Below are 19,889 nucleotides of genomic sequence, written 5' to 3' on the forward strand. Positions count from 1 at the left end.
GGTAAGGTGGGGTGAGGTAAGGTAAGGTGGGGTGAGGTAAGGTAAGGTGGGGTGAGGTAAGGTAAGGTGGGGTGAGGTAAGGTAAGATGGGGTGAGGTATGGTGGGGTGAGGTGAGGTGGGGTGAGGTGAGGCAAGGTAAGGTGGGGTGAGGTAAGGTAAGGTGGGGTGAGGTATGGTGGGGTGAGTTAAGGTAAGGTGGGGTGAGGTAAGGTGGGGTGAGGTAAGGTGGGGTGAGGTAAGGTGGGGTGAGGTATGGTGGGGTGAGGTAAGGTGTGGTGGGTGAGGTGAGGTAAGGTAAGTTGGAATGAGGTGAGGTAAGGTAAGGTGGGGTGAGGTGAGGTGAGGTAAGTTGGAGTGAGGTGAGGTAAGGTAAGGTGGGGTGAGGTGAGGTAGGGTGAGGTAAGGTATGGTGGGGTAAGCTGAGGTATTGTGTTGGGTTGTAGGGCGGGGTCAGTAGGTTGGTATAGGGTTGTAGGACGGGGTCAGTTGGTTGGTATAGGGTTGTAGGACGGGGTCAGTAGGTTGGTATAGGGTTGTAGGACGGGGTCTGTAGGTTGGTATAAGGTTGAAGGACAGGGTCAGTAGGTTGGTATAGGGTTGAAGGACGGGGTCAGTTGGTTGGTATAGGGTTGAAGGACGGGGTCAGTAGGTTGGTATAAGGTTGAAGGACGGGGTCAGTTGGTTGGTATAGGGTTGTAGAACGGGGTCAGTAGGTTGGTATAGGGTTGAAGGACGGGGTCAGTTGGTTGGTATAGGGTTGAAGGACGGGGTCAGTAGGTTGGTATAGGGTTGAAGGACAGGGTCAGTAGGTTGGTATAGGGTTGAAGGACGGGGTCAGTTGGTTGGTATAGGGTTGTAGGACAGGGTCAGTAGGTTGGTATAGAGTTGAAGGACGGGGTCAGTTGGTTGGTATAGGGTTGAAGGACGGGGTCAGTAGGTTGGTATAGGGTTGTAGGACAGGGTCAGTAGGTTGGTATAGAGTTGAAGGACGGGGTCAGTAGGTTGGTATAGGGTTGAAGGATGGGGTCAGTAGGTTGGTATAGGGTTGAAGGACGGGGTCAGTAGGTTGGTATAGGGTTGTAGGACAGGGTCAGTAGGTTGGTATAGGGTTGAAGGACAGGGTCAGTCGGTTGGTATAGGGTTGAAGGACGGGGTCAGTTGGTTGGTATAGGGTTGTAGAACAGGGTCAGTAGGTTGGTATAGGGTTGAAGGACAGGGTCAGTCGGTTGGTATAGGGTTGTAGGACGGGGTCAGTAGGTTGGTATAGGGTTGTAGGGTGGGGTCAGGAGGACGGGGTCAGTAGGTTGGTATAGGGTTGAAGGACAGGGTCAGTAGGTTGGTATAGGGTTGAAGGACGGGGTCAGTTGGTTGGTATAGGGTTGTAGGACAGGGTCAGTAGGTTGGTATAGGGTTGAAGGACAGGGTCAGTCGGTTGGTATAGGGTTGTAGGACGGGGTCAGTAGGTTGGTATAGGGTTGTAGGGTGGGGTCAGGAGGACGGGGTCAGTAGGTTGGTATAGGGTTGAAGGACAGGTTCAGTAGGTTGGTATAGGGTTGAAGGACAGGGTCAGTAGGTTGGTATAGGGTTGAAGGACAGGGTCAGTAGGTTGGTATAGGGTTGTAGGGTGGGGTCAGTAGGTTGGTATAGGGTTGTGGGGTGGGGTCAGGAGGACGGGGTCAGGGTCACTCAGGTCACTTTCATTTGTTATACAGACATGAGAGGTAAAAACCTGTTTTTTTAAATAATCTCAGCAAAGTCTGGGCCTGTGCTGATCCAGGACCAGTTTCATCTTTTAGATTGTAATGAATGGATGAGGGGTTCAGCACTCCTACTCTGAGACTTTATGAATAGAAGCCCTGAACAGTTTTCAGTATCCCTGACCTAAAACAGACAATATAACTTAAATCATTCAGTCAGCCAGTCAGGCAGTCAGTCAGTCAGCCAGTCAGTTAGCCAGTCAGGCAGGCAGTCAGCCAGTCAGCCAGCCAGGCAGTCAGGCAGTCAGGCAGTCATCCAGACAGTCAGCCAGTCAGTCAAGCAGTCAGGCAATCAGACAGTCAGGCAGCCAGGCAGTAAGTCAGTCAGTCAGCCAGTCAATCAGGCATTCAGCCAGTCAGTCAGACATTCAAGCAGTTAGTCAGGCAGTCAGTCAGCCAGGCAGTCAGCCATTCAGCCAGTAAGTCAGTCAGCCAGTAAGTCAGTCAGTCAGTCAGCCAGGCAGTCAGTCAGGCAGTCAGGCAGGCAGTCAGCCAGTCAGACAGTCAAGTAGTCAGCCAGGCAGTCAGCCAGTCAGTCAGTCAGGCAGGCAGTAAGCCAGACAGTCAGTCAGTCAGGCAGGCACCATATCGGAGTTAATTGATTAAGCTTGGGCTACATATGGAACTGTATGTCTGTCTGGTTTAATGATAGGAACCGCTGACAATGAAGAATCTGACCAATTCTAATTTTTAATTGCCAGTGAAAAACTCAATATTTGTGGTGGTCCCTCTGTCTGTCTGGATGAATGGGGAAATGGATTGAGCTAGTTAAGCATATTCCTTATCACAATGAGAAATAGTGCTTTAACTCGACTAAAGCCCTTTGAAGTCTGATTTAATACTATTGGATAGATCTGTGTTTTTTTTTTAGTTCAAACAATAGAATTGAACAGGAAAATGTAATTATTTCAACAGTGCCAAAGGTAATATTTTTCATAGTACTTTCCCCGTACTTTCTACTGCAAAAATGTGTCAAACGCTGAGGTTTTAAAAATGACAGATCCTCTTTTTGAGGAGCCATTTTCTCTCTTTTGATTAACCTTCAGTCTTAAGAGCCCAGCAAAAAAACAAAACGTTTTTATCTGACTATCATGTGTGTTTTCATGACAACCAGGGCCACAAGTAGAACACAGAACAACGTGACATTTCATGACAACCAGGGCCACAAGTAGAACACAAAACAATGTGACATTTCATGACAACCAGGGCCACAAGTAGAACACAAAACAACGTGACATAACATGACAACCAGGGCCACAAGTAGAACACAAAACAATGTGACATTTCATGACAACCAGGGCCACAAGTAGAACACAAAACAATGTGACATTTCATGACAACCAGGGCCACAAGTAGAACACAGAACAACGTGACATTTCATGACAACCAGGGCCACAAGTAGAACACAGAACAACGTGACATTTCATGACAACCAGGGCCACAAGTAGAACACAAAACAATGTGACATTTCATGACAACCAGGGCCACAAGTAGAACACAAAACAACGTGACATAACATGACAACCAGGGCCACAAGTAGAACACAGAACAACGTGACATTTCATGACAACCAGGGCCACAAGTAGAACACAGAACAACGTGACATTTCATGACAACCAGGGCCACAAGTAGAACACAGAACAACGTGACATTTCATGACAACCAGGGCCACAAGTAGAACACAGAACAACGTGACATTTCATGACAACCAGGGCCACAAGTAGAACACAGAACAACGTGACATTTCAAGACAACCAGGGCCACAAGTAGAACACAGAACAACGTGACATTTCAGGACAACCAGGGCCACAAGTAGAACACAGAACAACGTGACATTAACAGTTGTTCATTCATGAGCTTTTATTGACACATGGCAACAAATAAAGAATGTCAGCCAAGCAAGAACCTGATTATAATGAATGTACAGTGGGCCAAAAAAACTATTTAGTCAGCCACCAATTGTGCAAGTTCTCCCACTTAAAAAGATGAGAGAGGCCTGTAATTTTCATCAATAGGTACACTTCAACTATTACAGACAAAATTAGTTGTAAAAAATTCCAGAATACTTTTTTTCACATTGTAGGATTTTTAATGAATTTATTTGCAAATTATGGTGGAAAATAAGTATTTGTCATTAATACATGTAACGAGTGGAGGACAGAGGAGCCTCTTAAAGAAGAATTTACAGGTCTGTGAGAGCCAGAAATCTTGCTTGTTCGTAGGTGACCAAATACTTATTTTCCACCATAATTTGCAAATAAATTCATTAAAAATCCTAAAATGTAATTTTCCTGATTTTTTTTCTCCTTTTGTCTATCATAGTTGAAGTGGACCTATGATGAAAATTACAGGCCTCTCTCATCTTTTGAAGTGGGAGAACTTGCACAATTGGTGGCTGACTAAATACTTTTTTGCCCCACTGTATATGAATGCTGTAAGTATATACACACATTTGTTTCATACAATGTTTAACAGGGGTTAGAAGTCCAAAACACACCGGTGTCCTGGTGGGACTCACTGGGCTTTAATAGGACTTCTTCATGGTATTAAAAAACCTTTTTAAGTCTGATTCATTTGACAGAATTATACAAAATATTTTTTTAAGTTCAGTAAAAACATATATCAAGAAGAATTGTTCCTGAGGCCTCAGAGTCCAGCAACTCCTGGCCGGGTGCCTCCAAGCTGACTTCGGTTTTTCCTCTGACACATTGGTGCACCTGGCTTCCGGGGTTATGAGGCGCGGTTCGGCAGATCATTTTTCGGAGAGGACGCATGACTCGACCTTCGCCTCTCCCGAGCCCGTTGGGGAGATGAAGCGATGAGACAAGATCGCAATTGGATAGTGAAACTGGGTAGAAAAGGTAGGTAAAAAACAATTTGTATCTTATTGATCTCTTCCCAGATGAAACAAATCACTAGGATACTGCATAAGATGCATCTGCAAGTCTAGCTACAGTCATTCTACCACTGTGTTTCAAGCCGTTTAAAGCAGAAAACCATAATCCCTTTGACTAGCAAGTCTACAAATGATGTGTTTGTTGTGATTCTAAATGTTGAGTTATGTATACAGTATATTCCCATGTAGACCCACAACTATCCTTTGGGTTAGTAAGCACAATTATCATGGTTATGGACACTATAATTGCCCTGTAACCCTTATGTAACGGACATGGTCAGAGTTGGATCAAGGGGTCTGTAATCATACTGTCCACACGGACAGTCATGGCCGAAATAAACTGCTGTTTTGGCATATGAGACCTTTATTCATGTAATCTGTAGGAGCGAGAGAACAAGGAGGAGAGAGAGAGAGACAGAAAGCAAGAAAGAGAGAGAGAGAGAGAGAGAGAGAGTCAGAAAGAGAGACAGAGAGAGAGAGACAGAGAGAGAGAGAGAGAGAGAGAGACAGAGACAGAGGGCGATTTGGCCCTGAACAAAGAGTACACAGTAGCAGAATACCTGACCACTGTGACTGACCCAAACTTAAGGAAAGCTTTGGCTATGTACAGACTCAGTGAGCATAGCCTTGCTATTGAGAAAGGCCGCCGTAGGCAGACCTGGCTCTCAAGAGAAGACAGGCTATGTGCTCACTGCCCACAAAGTGAGCTGCACTTCCTAACCTCCTCCCAAATGTGTGACCATATTCGAGACACATATTTCCCTCAGATTACACAGATCCACAAATAATTAGAAAATACGTCAAACTTTGATAAACTCCCATATCTACTGGGTGAAATACCACAGCGTGACATCACAGCAGCAAGATGTGTGACCTGTTGCCACAAGAAAAATGGCAACCAGTGAAGAACAAACACCATTGTAAAATACAACCCATTATTATTATTTATTATTTTCACATCGTTACAACACTGCACATAGCCATAATATATAACATTGTAAATGTCTCTATTCGTCAGAAAGAGAAGGGCTCTTACCAAGCCGACCAATCACATCTCCTTCTGAATTCCCGTCTCTGCGTCATCTTGCCATGGCCTCCAACATCTGAAACAAAATATCATGACATCATTTAGTCATGTCTGGAGGTACAGTGTGCTGATCATTGAGTTGTACTCAAATGTGACTGTTATTTTAATTAAGTACCTGTATTTAACCAGGCGAGTCAGTTAAAAGAACAAATGCTTATTTACAATGACGGCCTACACCGGTCAAACCCTAACCAGGAGGACGCTGGGCCAGTTGTGCACCACCTTATGGGACTCCAAATCTCAGCCAGTTGTGATACCTGCCTGGATTTGAACCAGGGTGTAGTGTGTGATACCTGCCTGGATTTGAACCAGGGTGTAGTGAGTGATACCTGCCTGGATTTGAACCAGGGTGTAGTGTGTGATACCTGCCTGGATTTGAACCAGGGTGTAGTGTGTGATACCTGCCTGGATTTGAACCAGGGTGTAGTGTGTGATACCTGCCTGGATTTGAACCAGGGTGTAGTGTGTGATACCTGCCTGGATTTGAACCAGGGTGTAGTGATGCCTCGAGCACTGAGACGCAGTGCCTTAGACAACTATACCACTCAGGAGCCTCATGACTACAGTAAATGAAGCCAGACTGAATCAGGCAGTAGGCCTTGGTTTTTAGAAGTCTCATAACTACAGTACAATGAAGCCAGACGGAATCAGGCAGTAGGCCTTGGTTTTTAGAAGTCTCATAACTACAGTACAATGAAGCCAGACTGAATCAGGCAGTAGGCCTTGGTTTTTAGAAGTCTCATAACTACAGTACAATGAAGCCAGACGGAATCAGGCAGTAGGCCTTGGTTTTTAGAAGTCTCATAACTACAGTACAATGAAGCCAGACTGAATCAGGCAGTAGGCCTTGGTTTTTAGAAGTCTAATAACTACAGTACAATGAAGCCAGACTCTGAATCAGGCAGTAGGCCTTGGTTTTTAGAAGTCTTATAACTACAGTACAATGAAGCCAGACTGAATCAGGCAGTAGGCCTTGGTTTTTAGAAGTCTCATAACTACAGTACAATGATGCCATACTCTGAATCAGTCCTGGGTTTTTAGAAGTCTAATAACTACAGTACAATGAAGCCAGACACTGAATCAGGCAGTAGGCCTTGGTTTTTAGAAGTCTAATAACTACAGTAAAATGAAGCCAGACTGAATCAGGCAGTAGGCCTTGGTTTTTAGAAGTCTAATAACTACAGTAAAATTAAGCCAGACTCTGAATCAGGCAGTAGGCCTTGGTTTTTAGAAGTCTACTAACTACAGTAAAATGAAGCCAGACTCTGAATCAGGCAGTAGGCCTTGGTTTTTAGAAGTCTAATAACTACAGTAAAATGAAGCCAGACTCTGAATCAGGCAGTAGGCCTTGGTTTTTAGAAGTCTACTAACTACAGTAAAATGAAGCCAGACTCTGAATCAGGCAGTAGGCCTTGGTTTTTAGAAGTCTAATAACTACAGTAAAATGAAGCCAGACTCTGAATCAGGCAGTAGGCCTTGGTTTTTAGAAGTCTACTAACTACAGTAAAATGAAGCCAGACTCTGAATCAGGCAGTAGGCCTTGGTTTTTAGAAGTCTAATAACTACAGTAAAATTAAGCCAGACTCTGAATCAGGCAGTAGGCCTTGGTTTTTAGAAGTCTAATGACTACAGTAAAATTAAGCCAGACTCTGAATCAGGCAGTAGGCCTTGGTTTTTAGAAGTCTAATAACTACAGTAAAATGAAGCCAGACTCTGAATCAGGCAGTAGGCCTTGGTTTTTAGAAGTCTCATAACTACAGTACAATGAAGCCAGACTCTGAATCAGGCAGTAGGCCTTGGTTTTTAGAAGTCTCATAACTACAGTACAATGAAGCCAGACTCTGAATCAGGCAGTAGGCCTTGGTTTTTAGAAGTCTAATAACTACAGTAAATGAAGCCAGACTGAATCAGGCAGTAGGCCTTGGTTTTTAGAAGTCTAATAACTACAGTACAATGAAGCCAGACTGAATCAGGCAGTAGGCCTTGGTTTTTAGAAGTCTAATAACTACAGTAAAATGAAGCCAGACGGAATCAGGCAGTAGGCCTTGGTTTTTAGAAGTCTCATAACTACAGTAAAATGAAGCCAGACTGAATCAGGCAGTAGGCCTTGGTTTTTAGAAGTCTAATAACTACAGTACAATGAAGCCAGACTGAATCAGGCAGTAGGCCTTGGTTTTTAGAAGTCTCATAACTACAGTAAATGAAGCCAGACTGAATCAGGCAGTAGGCCTTGGTTTTTAGAAGTCTCATAACTACAGTACAATGAAGCCAGACTCTGAATCACGCAGCAGGCCTTGGTTTTTAGAAGTCTCATAACTACAGTACAATGAAGCCAGACTCTGAATCAGTCCTGTGTTTTTAGAAGTCTCATAACTACAGTACAATGAAGCCAGACTCTGAATCAGGCCTGGGTTTTTAGAAGTCTCATAACTACAGTACAATGAAGCCAGACTCTGAATCAGGCCTGGGTTTTTAGAAGTCTCATAACTACAGTACAATGAAGCCAGACTCTGAATCAGGCAGTAGGCCTTGGTTTTTAGAAGTCTAATAACTACAGTACAATGAAGCCAGACTCTGAATCAGGCCTGGGTTTTTAGAAGTCTCATAACTACAGTACAATGAAGCCAGACTCTGAATCAGGCCTGGGTTTTTAGAAGTCTCATAACTACAGTACAATGAAGCCAGACTCTGAATCAGGCAGTAGGCCTTGGTTTTTAGAAGTCTAATAACTACAGTACAATGAAGCCAGACTCTGAATCAGGCCTGGGTTTTTAGAAGTCTAATAACTACAGTACAATGAAGCCAGACTCTGAATCAGGCAGTAGGCCTTGGTTTTTAGAAGTCTCATAACTACAGTACAATGAAGCCAGACTCTGAATCAGGCCTGGGTTTTTAGAAGTCTCATAACTACAGTACAATGAAGCCAGACTCTGAATCAGGCCTGGGTTTTTAGAAGTCTCATAACTACAGTACAATGAAGCCAGACTCTGAATCAGGCCTTGGTTTTTAGAAGTCTCATAACTACAGTAAATTAGTGGAGAAACACAGGCCCTGTTACTGAACAAACTGAAGGTGAAAATACAGAGGCGTAGATAATCAAGGCCACAAGCCCTGATACTCTAACCACCTAGCTAATCGTGAGGTGGACTAGTTCTGGCGCAAAGTTCTCCTGCAGTTTGATATTCTGTAATAGTCCATTTGACAGAACATTCTTTGTGTAAACGTTTGGTTTCAAAATGAATCCAAACCCTACAGCTGTGACTAGTGAAACCAGGGACATGCATACATAACACAAGGGGTTTTGGACAATGTGAATGTGAATACTGGTATCACAGTTCACCAAGCAAGACGTTCCAACAACAGGCTGGTTTTAATAAGAAGTTGTATGATAAAGAAGAAGAAGAAGAAGAAGTGAAGAAGAAGTGAAGAAGAAGTGAAGAAGAAGTGAAGAAGAACAACTGAAGAAGAAGAACAACTGAAGAAGAACAACTGAAGAAGAACTGAAGAACTGAAGAAGAAGAAGAAGCAGAAGAAGAAGAAGAAGAAGAAGAAGAACTGAAGAAGAAGAAGAACTGAAGAAGAAGAAGAAGAAGCAGAAGAAGAAGAAGAAGAAGAAGAAGAACTGAAGAAGAAGAAGAACTGAAGAAGAAGAAGAAGAAGAACTGAAGAAGAAGAAGAAGAACTGAAGAAGAAGAAGAAGAAGAAGAAGAAGAACTGAAGAAGAAGAAGAACTGAAGAAGAAGAAGAAGAAGAAGAAGAACTGAAGAAGAAGAAGAACTGAAGAAGAAGAAGAAGAACTGAAGAAGAAGAAGAAGAAGAAGAAGAAGAAGCAGAAGAAGAATATTCTGGTCACTGAGATCCATCGTTTCTAACAGCTATTGTATTGTATTGTATTGTATTATAGCTGTTTAATAAAAAAAAGAAAAATAGTTCACTAAAATATATACTGTATATATACAGTATATATAACGTTTTTAAAAGTAGGACGTCTCTGGTGATCGTCTGCATGTTACAAAGCTGTGAGTTTAGTGTTTGAGAAGATGCTGAACTTGTAATTCCCATGGGTTCCTATGGACCACTGCCAACGGAAACTCCTTCCACCACACCATAACTCCACTGTGTCTTATGAGGAGAGAGAGAGAGACAGAGAGAGAGAGAGAGAGAGGGAGAGGGAGAGAGAGAGAGAGAGAGAGAGAGAGAGAGAGAGAGAGAGAGAGAGAGAGAGAGAGAGAGAGAGAGAGAGAGGAAAAAAACGGCCTGTCAAAGCAGCTAGCTCAACTTCCGTATTCACGTGTCCTTTCATCCCAGAGCCCCCCCCCCTCCACACACACAACGTTATCAAAGGCATTAAGAGGCAGTTTATGAGGGCCTTTATGGAGGGCATTCAGATAAACAGTGATAATAAAACAAGGATTAGTTTTTGTCAGAAGTTCACATTGGGCCTTGTTGTGGTGTTGGCTGTTACACTCTGCTCGGCTCTGAGCGCCGTGTGGTTTAAAGTTGGCTCGCAGGAACCGCGTTATTGGTCAATGGCTTTTAAATGCTTGGGTGATTGGTTCAGAGATTCTAAATGGTAGGGTGTGACTGTGCAGCAGTTCAAGTGGAGTCAAAGCGTTTGTAATTAGTGGTATCGACCCGTGGTGTGAGCCATAAGGCCATAGAAAACAGTTCTGCTGAACAGAGACGCCACAGAGCAATTAAACACAAAACACTTCAATCCTAGATCTGTTTTCAAACTATATCTCAAACCCATGCTGACACATGTAGAAGCTTACTTATCTGGCCTGGTGTATATCTTCGCGTGGTATTTAAACAGCACAAACAAAGTACCAAAGAATCAAGTTCAACTTTTTAAGGCATTTGTCACATAATGATGTCGTGACTGTTTAGGGAGCGTCAAACAAAGTGCCTATTATCAAGTATCAAGTTCAAATGTATGTCTATCATATTTGCATGTCTGGATTAAGTGAGGTTGGCTATACTGTATACAGTATATGCAGTACATTCAGAAAGTATTCAGACCCCTTGACTTTTTCCACAGTTTGTTAGGTTACAGCCTTATTCAAAAATGTATTCAATTGTTTTTCCCCCTCCTCAATTTACACACAATACCCTCGTAATGACATCACAATACCTCATAATGACATCACAATACCCCATAATGACATCACAATACCTCATAATGACATCACAATACCTCATAATGACATCACAATACCTCGTAATGACATCACAATACCCTCGTAATGACAAAGCAAAAAGAGGTTTGTTGAAAATTTTGCCCCCCCCAAAAAATAATAAAAAAAACGGAAATAAACCATTTACATAAGTATTCAGACCCTTTACTCAGTACTTTGTTGAAGCACCTTTGGCAGCGATTACAGCCTTCAGTCTTCTTGGGTGTGATGCTAAAAGCTTGGCACACCTGTATTTGGGGAGTTTCTCCCATTCTTCTCTGCAGATCCTCTCAAGCTCTGTCAGGTTGGATGGGGAGCGTCGCTGTACAGCTATTTTCAGGTCTCTCCAGAGATGTTCGATCGGGTTCAAATCCGAGCTCTGGCTGGGCCACTCAAGGACATTCAGAGACTTATCCCGAAGCCACTCTTGCGTTGTCTTGGCTGTGTGCTTAGGGTTGTTGTCCTGTTGGAAGGTGACCCTTCGCCCCAGTCTGAGGTCCTGAGTGCTCTGGAGCAGGTTTTCATCAAAGATCTTTGTGCTTTGCTCATTTTCCCTCGATCCTGACTGGTCAACCTGCAGATGAAAAACATCCTTACAGTATGATTCTGCCACCACCATGCTTCACCGTAGGGATGAAGCCAATTCCTTCGACCTCATCGCTTGGTTTTTGCTCTGACATGCACTGTCAACTGTGGGACCTTATATAGACAGGCGTTTGCACTTCCAAATCATGTCCAATCAATTGAATTTACCACAGTTGGACTCGAATCAAGTTGTAGAAACATCTCAAAGATGATCAATGGAAACAGGATGCACCTGAGCTCAATGTCGAGTCTCATAGCAAAGGGTCTGAATACTTATGTAAATAAAGGGATTTCTGTTTATCTATAAAATATCTATAAACCTGTTTTCACTTTGTCATTATGGGGTATTGTGATGTCATTGTGGGTTATTGTGATGTCATTATGGGGTATTGTGATGTCATTATGGGGTATTGTGATGTCATTATGGGGTATTGTGATGTCATTATGGGGTATTGTGATGTCATTGTGGGGTATTGTGATGTCATTATGGGGTATTGTGATGTCATTATGGGGTATTGTGATGTCATTATGGGGTATTGTGATGTCATTGTGGGGTATTGTGATGTCATTATGGGGTATTGTGATGTCATTATGGGGTATTGTGTGTAGATTGATGAGGAAAAATGCATTTAATCCATTTCAGAATAAGGCTGTGACTTAAAAACATTTGGTCAAAGGGTCTGAATACTTTCTAAATGCACTGTAGCGTGGACTGTATAACCTTATACTGTATAACTATATACTGTACAACTGTGTACTTTATAACTATATAGTGTATAACCTTATACTGTATAACTATATACTGTATAACCTTATACTGTATAACTATATACTGTATAACCTTATACTGTATAACTATATACTGTATAACCTTATACTGTATAACTATATACTGTACAACCTTATACTGTATAACTATATACTGTACAACTGTGTACTTTATAACTATATAGTGTATAACCTTATACTGTATAAATATATACTGTATAACCTTATACTGTATAACTATATACTGTATAACCTTATACTGTATAACTATATACTGTAAACCTTATACTGTATAACTATATACTGTATAACCTTATACTGTATAACTATATACTGTACAACCTTATACTGTATAACTATATACTGTACAACCTTATACTGTATAACTATATACTGTACAACTGTGTACTTTATAACTATAGCTTTTATAACTGTATAACTGTATATTTTATAACTGTATACTGTATAACCTTATACTTCAGAACTATATACTGTACAACTGTATAACTGTAAACACGTAACTGTATAACTGTATACTGTACAACTGTGTACTTTATAACTATAGCTTTTATAACTGTATAACTGTATATTTTATAACTGTATACTGTATAACCTTATACTGTATAACTATATACTGTACAACTGTGTACTTTAGAACTATAGCTTTTATAACTGTATAACTGTATATTTTATAACTGTATACTGTATAACCTTATACTTTAGAACTATATACTGTACAACTGTATACTGTATAACTGTATAACTGTATAGTGTATAACTGTATAACTGTATAGTGTATAACTGTATAACTGTAAACACGTAACTGTATAACTGTATAACTGTATTACTGTAAACACCTAACTGTATTCTGTATAACTGTATAATTTATAACTGTATAACTGTATAACTGTATAATGTATAATGTATAACTGTATAACTGTATAACTGTAAACACCTAACTGTATTCTGTATAACTGTATACTGTATAACTATATACTGTATACTGTATATGTATATACTGTATATCTATATACTGTATAACTGTATACTGTATAACTATATACTGTATAACTGTATACTGTATAACTGTACACTGTATAACTATATAACTGTATAACTATGTACTGTATAACTATATACTGTATAACTATGTACTGTATAACTGTATACTGTATAACTGTATACTGTATAACTATATAACTGTATACTGTATAACTGTATACTGTATACTGTATAACTATATACTGTATAACTGTATACTGTATAGTGTATACTGTATACTGTATAACTGTATACTGTATACTGTATACTGAATAACTATATACTGTATAACTGTATACTGTATAGTGTATACTGTATAACTGTATACTGTATAACTATATAATGTATAACTGTATACTGTATAGTGTATACTGTATAACTGTATACTGTATACTGTATACTGTATAATGTATAATGTATAACTGTATAACTGTATACTGTATACTGTATAACTGTATAAATGTATAACTGTATACTGTATACTGTATAACTGTATAAATGTATAACTGTATACTGTATAATTGTATACTGTATAACTGTATAACTGTATACTGTATACTGTATAATTGTATACTGTATAACTGTATACTGTATAACTATATAACTGTAAACACGTAACTGTTGGATCAGATACAGTTGCCAGTACAGACAAAGTCCTTGCCTGGTGGGGAACAACACGAGCTGTTCACACATCCAGTCTCTACATAAGACCTTGGTTAGTCTACACTGGAGCTCGATGCTGTAGAAACGTAGCAGAACCTTTAGGATTGCTGAGACACTGACAAACTACAGTAATTAACGTGCGGGACAATATAAGAGGACACAACAAATACAGTCACTCGAATACGGTTTGAGTGCGCGGAGACTTCTTTACGTAATTATAGCGGACAACGCTAATTTCTACAGTATCAAGTTGTTAAACCACACCGTCTCATTCTAAATCCAATCCTTTCCTAATTGTAGGCAATCATGTCGGTTTGTATAAACAGAGAGTTTTCGGCCCTAGTTCTATCTCAGAGCAGGACTTAAAAAGCTTTTCCAGCACCATGTATCTGACTCTGTTTCTGCCTGGGATGTGAGAGTCTGCTGACTACAAGACATGATGTCAGAGTTCCGGAATGCACCTCCACGGAACACCTTCAGGGTGGTTAGTCTGATCTGATCTGACAGATCACAGCTACACACACACACACACACACAGACACTCACTCACGCACGCACGCACACGCACGCACACACACACGCACGTACGCATGCACGCAAGCACTCACACACACAAACACACACGCACGCGCACGCACACACACACACACAAACACTCACTCATATACACACACACACACACACACACACACACACACACACACACACACACACACACACACACTCACTCATACACACACACACACACACAAACACACACACACACACACACTGTTTGTAACTGCTGGTGTAGCAAAACTAGAGGAAGATGAATTAGTGCATTGTCATTGGGCTGTTTGGGTTGCACCGTTCCTTCAACACTGCAGATGTGTAACATGATGGGGTAATTATACACACACACACACACACACACACAATGGCACTGCAGTGGATAGCTGACCAATTTTTCTTTCTTTTTTTTCTTTTTTCTCTACTGATCTTAAAACTCTAGATCACCTTTACTCCACACACAGAAACGAGTACAAATCTCTCCCTCACCCTCCCTTTGGCAAATCTGACCATAATTCTATCCACCTGATTCCTGCTTACGAGCAAAAACTCAAACAGGAAGTACCAGTGATGCGCTCATTAAGGAAGTGGTCCATTGAAGCGGATGCTAAGCTACAGGACTGCTTCGCTAGCAGAGACTGGAATATTTTCCGGGGGTTTACCGACATCAGTTACCGGCTTCATTAATAAGTGCATCGATGACTTTGTCCCCACAGTGACCGTACGTACAAATCCCAACCAGAAGCCATGGATTACAGACAACATCCGCCAGAGCTGCCGCTTTCAAGGTACGGAACACTAATCTGGACGCTGATAAGAAAACCCACTACGAAGAGCCGTCAAACAGGCAAAGCGTCAATACAGAATTACGGAGGGAGCCAATAACACTGAACCATGCATGAGAGCACCAGCAGTTCCCGGATGACTGTGTGATCTCGCTCTCCGTAGCCGATGTGAGTAGGACCTTTAAACAGGTTAACATTCACAAGGCCCGTGGGGCCACATGGATTACCATGATGCAACCTCAGAGCCCTGGGACCACCTGACGGGTGTCTTCACTGCCATGTTCTACCTCTCCCTGACCCAGTCTGTAATACCTACATGTTCTACCTCTCCCTGACCCAGTCTGTAATACCTACATGTTCTACCTCTCCCTGACCCGGTCTGTAATACCTACATGTTCTACATCTCCCTGACCCAGGCTGTAATACCTACATGTTCTACCTCTCCCTGACCCGGTTTGTAATACCTACATGTTCTACATCTCCCTGAACCAGTCTGTAATACCTACATGTTCTACCTCTCCCTGACCCAGTCTGTAATACCTGGCCCAATCTGTAATACCTACATGTTCTACCTCTCCCTGACCCAGTCTGTAATACCTACATGTTCTACCTCTCCCTGAACCAGTCTGTAATACCTACATGTTCTACCTCTCCCTGACCCAGTCTGTAATACCTACATGTTCTACATCTCACTGACCCAGTCTGTAATACCTACATGTTCCACCTGACCCAGTCTGTAATACCTACATGTTCTACCTCTCCCTGACCCAGTCTGTAATACCTACATGTTCTACCTCTCCCTGACCCAGTCTGTAATACCTACATGTTCTACCTCTCCCTGACCCAGTCTGTAATACCTACATGTTCTACCTCTCCCTGACCCAGTCTGTAATACCTACATGTTCTACCCGACCCAGTCTGTAATACCTACATGTTCTACCTCTCCCTGACCCAGTCTGTAACACCTACATGTTCTACCTCTCCCTGACCCAGTCTGTAATACCTACATGTTCTACCTGACCCAGTTTGTAATACCTACATGTTCCACCTCTCCCTGACCCAGTCTGTAATACCTACATGTTCTACCTCTCCCTGACCCAGTCTGTAATACCTACATGTTCTACCTCTCCCTGACCCAGTCTGTAATACCTACATGTTCTACCTCTCCCTGACCCAGTCTGTAATACCTACATGTTCTACCTCTCCCTGACCCAGTCTGTAATACCTACATGTTCTACCTCTCACTGACCCAGTCTGTAATACCTACATGTTCTACCTCTCCCTGACCCAGTCTGTAATACCTACATGTTCTACCTCTCCCTGACCCAGTCTGTAATACCTACATGTTCTACCTCTCCCTGACCCAGTCTGTAATACCTACATGTTCCACCTCTCCCTGACCCAGTCTGTAATACCTACATGTTCTACCTCTCCCTGACCCAGTCTGTAAAACCTACATGTTCTACCTCTCCCTGGCCCAGTCTGTAATACCTACATGTTCTACCTCTCCCTGACCCAGTCTGTAATACCTACATGTTCCACCTGACCCAGTCTGTAATACCTACATGTTCTACCTCTCCCTGAACCAGTCTGTAATACCTACATGTTCTACCTCTCACTGTCCCAGTCTGTAATACCTACATGTTCTACCTCTCCCTGACCCAGTCTGTAATACCTACATGTTCTACCTCTCCCTGACCCAGTCTGTAATACCAACATGTTCTACCTCTCCCTGACCCAGTCTGTAATACCTACATGTTCTACCTCTCACTGACCCAGTCTGTAATACCTACATGTTCTACCTCTCACTGACCCAGTCTGTAATACCTACATGTTCTACCTCTCCCTGACCCAGTCTGTAATACCTACATGTTCTACCTCTCCCTGACCCAGTCTGTAATACCTACATGTTCTACCTCTCCCTGACCCGGTCTGTAATACCGACATGTTCTACCTCTCCCTGACCCAGTCTGTAATACCTACATGTTCTACCTCTCCCTGACCCAGTCTGTAATACCTACATGTTCTACCTCTCCCTGACCCAGTCTGTAATACCTACATGTTCTACCTCTCCCTGACCCAGTCTGTAATACCTACATGTTCTACCTCTCCCTGACCCAGTCTGTAATACCTACATGTTCTACCTCTCCCTGACCAAGTCTGTAATACCTACATGTTCTACCTCTCACTGACCCAGTCTGTAATACCTACATGTTCTACCTCTCCCTGACCCAGTCTGTAATACCTACATGTTCTACCTGACCCAGTCTTTAATACCTACATGTTCTACCTCTCCCTGAACCAGTCTGTAATACCTACATGTTCTACCGCTCCCTGACCCAGTCTGTAATACCTACATGTTCTACCTCTCACTGACCCAGTCTGTAATACCTACATGTTCTACCTCTCCCTGACCCAGTCTGTAATACCTACATGTTCTACCTCTCCCTGACCCAGTCTGTAATACCGACATGTTCTACCTCTCCCTGACCCAGTCTGTAATACCTACATGTTCTACCTCTCCCTGACCCAGTCTGTAATACCTACATGTTCTACCTCTCCCTGACCCAGTCTGTAATACCTACATGTTCTACCTCTACCTGACCCAGCCTGTAATACCTACATGTTCTACCTCTCCCTGACCCAGTCTGTAATACCTACATGTTCTACCTCTCCCTGGCCCAGTCTGTAATACCTACATGTTCTACCTCTCACTGACCCAGTCTGTAATACCTACATGTTCTACCTCTCACTGACCCAGCCTGTAATACCTACATGTTCTACCTCTCACTGTCCCAGTCTGTAATACCTACATGTTCTACCTCTCCCTGACCCAGTCTGTAATACCTACATGTTCTACCTCTCCCTGACCCAGTCTGTAATACCTACATGTTCTTCCTCTCCCTGACCCAGTCTGTAATACCTACATGTTCTACCTCTCCCTGACCCAGTCTGTAATACCTACATGTACTACCTCTACCTGACCCAGTCTGTAATACCTACATGTTCTACCTCTCCCTGACCCAGTCTGTAATACCTACATGTTCTACCTCTCCCTGACCCAGTCTGTAATACCTACATGTTCTACCTCTCCCTGACCCAGTCTGTAATACCTACATGTTCTACCTCTCCCTGACCCAGTCTGTAATACCTACATGTTCTACCTCTCCCTGACCCAGTCTGTAATACCTACATGTTCTACCTCTCCCTGACCCAGTCTGTAATACCTACATGTTCTACCTCTCCCTGACCCAGTCTGTAATACCTACATGTTCTACCTCTCCCTGACCCAGTCTGTAATACCTACATGTTCTACCTCTCCCTGACCCAGTCTGTAATACCTACATGTTCTACCTCTCCCTGACCCAGTCTGTAATACCTACATGTTCTACCTCTCCCTGACCCAGTCTGTAATACCTACATGTTCTACCTGACCCAGTCTGTAATACCTACATGTTCTACCTCTCCCTGACCCAGTCTGTAATACCTACATGTTCTACCTCTCCCTGACCCAGTCTGTAATACCTACATGTTCTACCTCTCCCTGACCCAGTCTGTAATACCTACATGTTCTACCTCTCCCTGACCCGGTCTGTAATACCTACATGTTCTACATCTCACTGACCCAGTCTGTAATACCTACATGTTCTACCTCTCCCTGACCCAGTCTGTAATACCTACATGTTCTACCTCTCCCTGACCCAGTCTGTAATACCTACATGTTCTACCTCTCCCTGACCCAGTCTGTAATACCTACATGTTCTACCTCTCCCTGACCCAGTCTGTAATACCTACATGTTCTACCTCTCCCTGACCCAGTCTGTAATACCTACATGTTCTACCTCTCCCTGACCCAGTCTGTAATACCTACATGTTCTACCTCTCCCTGACCCAGTCTGTAATACCTACATGTTCTACCTCTCCCTGACCCAGTCTGTAATACCTACATGTTCTACCTCTCCCTGACCCAGTCTGTAATACCTACATGTTCTACCTCTCCCTGACCCAGTCTGTAATACCTACATGTTCTACCTCTCCCTGACCCAGTCTGTAATACCTACATGTTCTACCTCTCCCTGACCCAGTCTGTAATACCTTCATGTTCTACCTCTCCCTGACCCAGTCTGTAATACCTACATGTTCTACCTCTCCCGGACCCAGTCTGTAATACCTACATGTTCTACCTCTCCCTGACCCAGTCTGTAATACCTACATGTTCTACCTCTCCCTGACCCAGTCTGTAATACCTACATGTTCTACCTCTCCCTGACCCAGTCTGTAATACCTACATGTTCTACCTCTCCCTGACCCAGTCTGTAATACCTACATGTTCTACCTCTCCCTGACCCAGTCTGTAATACCTACATGTTCTACCTCTCACTGACCCAGTCTGTCATACCTACATGTTCTACCTCTCCCTGACCCAGTCTGTAATACCTACATGTTCTACCTCTCACTGACCCAGTCTGTAATACCTACATGTTCTACCTCTCACTGTCCCAGTCTGTAATACCTACATGTTCTACCTGACCCAGTCTGTAATACCTACATGTTCTACCTGACCCAGTCTGTAATACCTA

At 42.7% G+C, this 19,889-nt stretch overlaps 2 long non-coding RNA genes across 4 annotated transcripts in view; one reads left to right on the forward strand and one right to left on the reverse strand.

The window, feature by feature from the left end:
• LOC135521008 (uncharacterized) overlaps window positions 1-19,889 on the reverse strand; it is a 263,402-nt gene that overhangs the window by 27,198 nt on the left and 216,315 nt on the right. Inside the window, exons 5-6 of one of the 3 annotated variants that reach the window (XR_010452477.1) lie at window positions 5,691-5,757; window positions 3,804-4,606 (exon numbers count right to left, since the gene is read on the reverse strand). This is a non-coding gene — a long non-coding RNA (uncharacterized LOC135521008). Of the gene's footprint in view, window positions 1-3,803; window positions 4,607-5,690; window positions 5,758-19,889 lie in introns of those variants that run through there. The other 2 variants (XR_010452475.1, XR_010452476.1) reach the window with 2 other exon arrangements.
• LOC135521010 (uncharacterized) overlaps window positions 15,357-19,889 on the forward strand; it is a 42,015-nt gene continuing 37,482 nt past the window's right edge. The window contains exon 1 of the long non-coding RNA XR_010452478.1: window positions 15,357-15,477. This is a non-coding gene — a long non-coding RNA (uncharacterized LOC135521010). The remainder of the gene's footprint in view (window positions 15,478-19,889) is intronic.

This window comes from Oncorhynchus masou, chromosome 29 (genome assembly GCF_036934945.1).
Source record: "Oncorhynchus masou masou isolate Uvic2021 chromosome 29, UVic_Omas_1.1, whole genome shotgun sequence".
Classification (NCBI taxonomy): domain Eukaryota; kingdom Metazoa; phylum Chordata; class Actinopteri; order Salmoniformes; family Salmonidae; genus Oncorhynchus; species Oncorhynchus masou.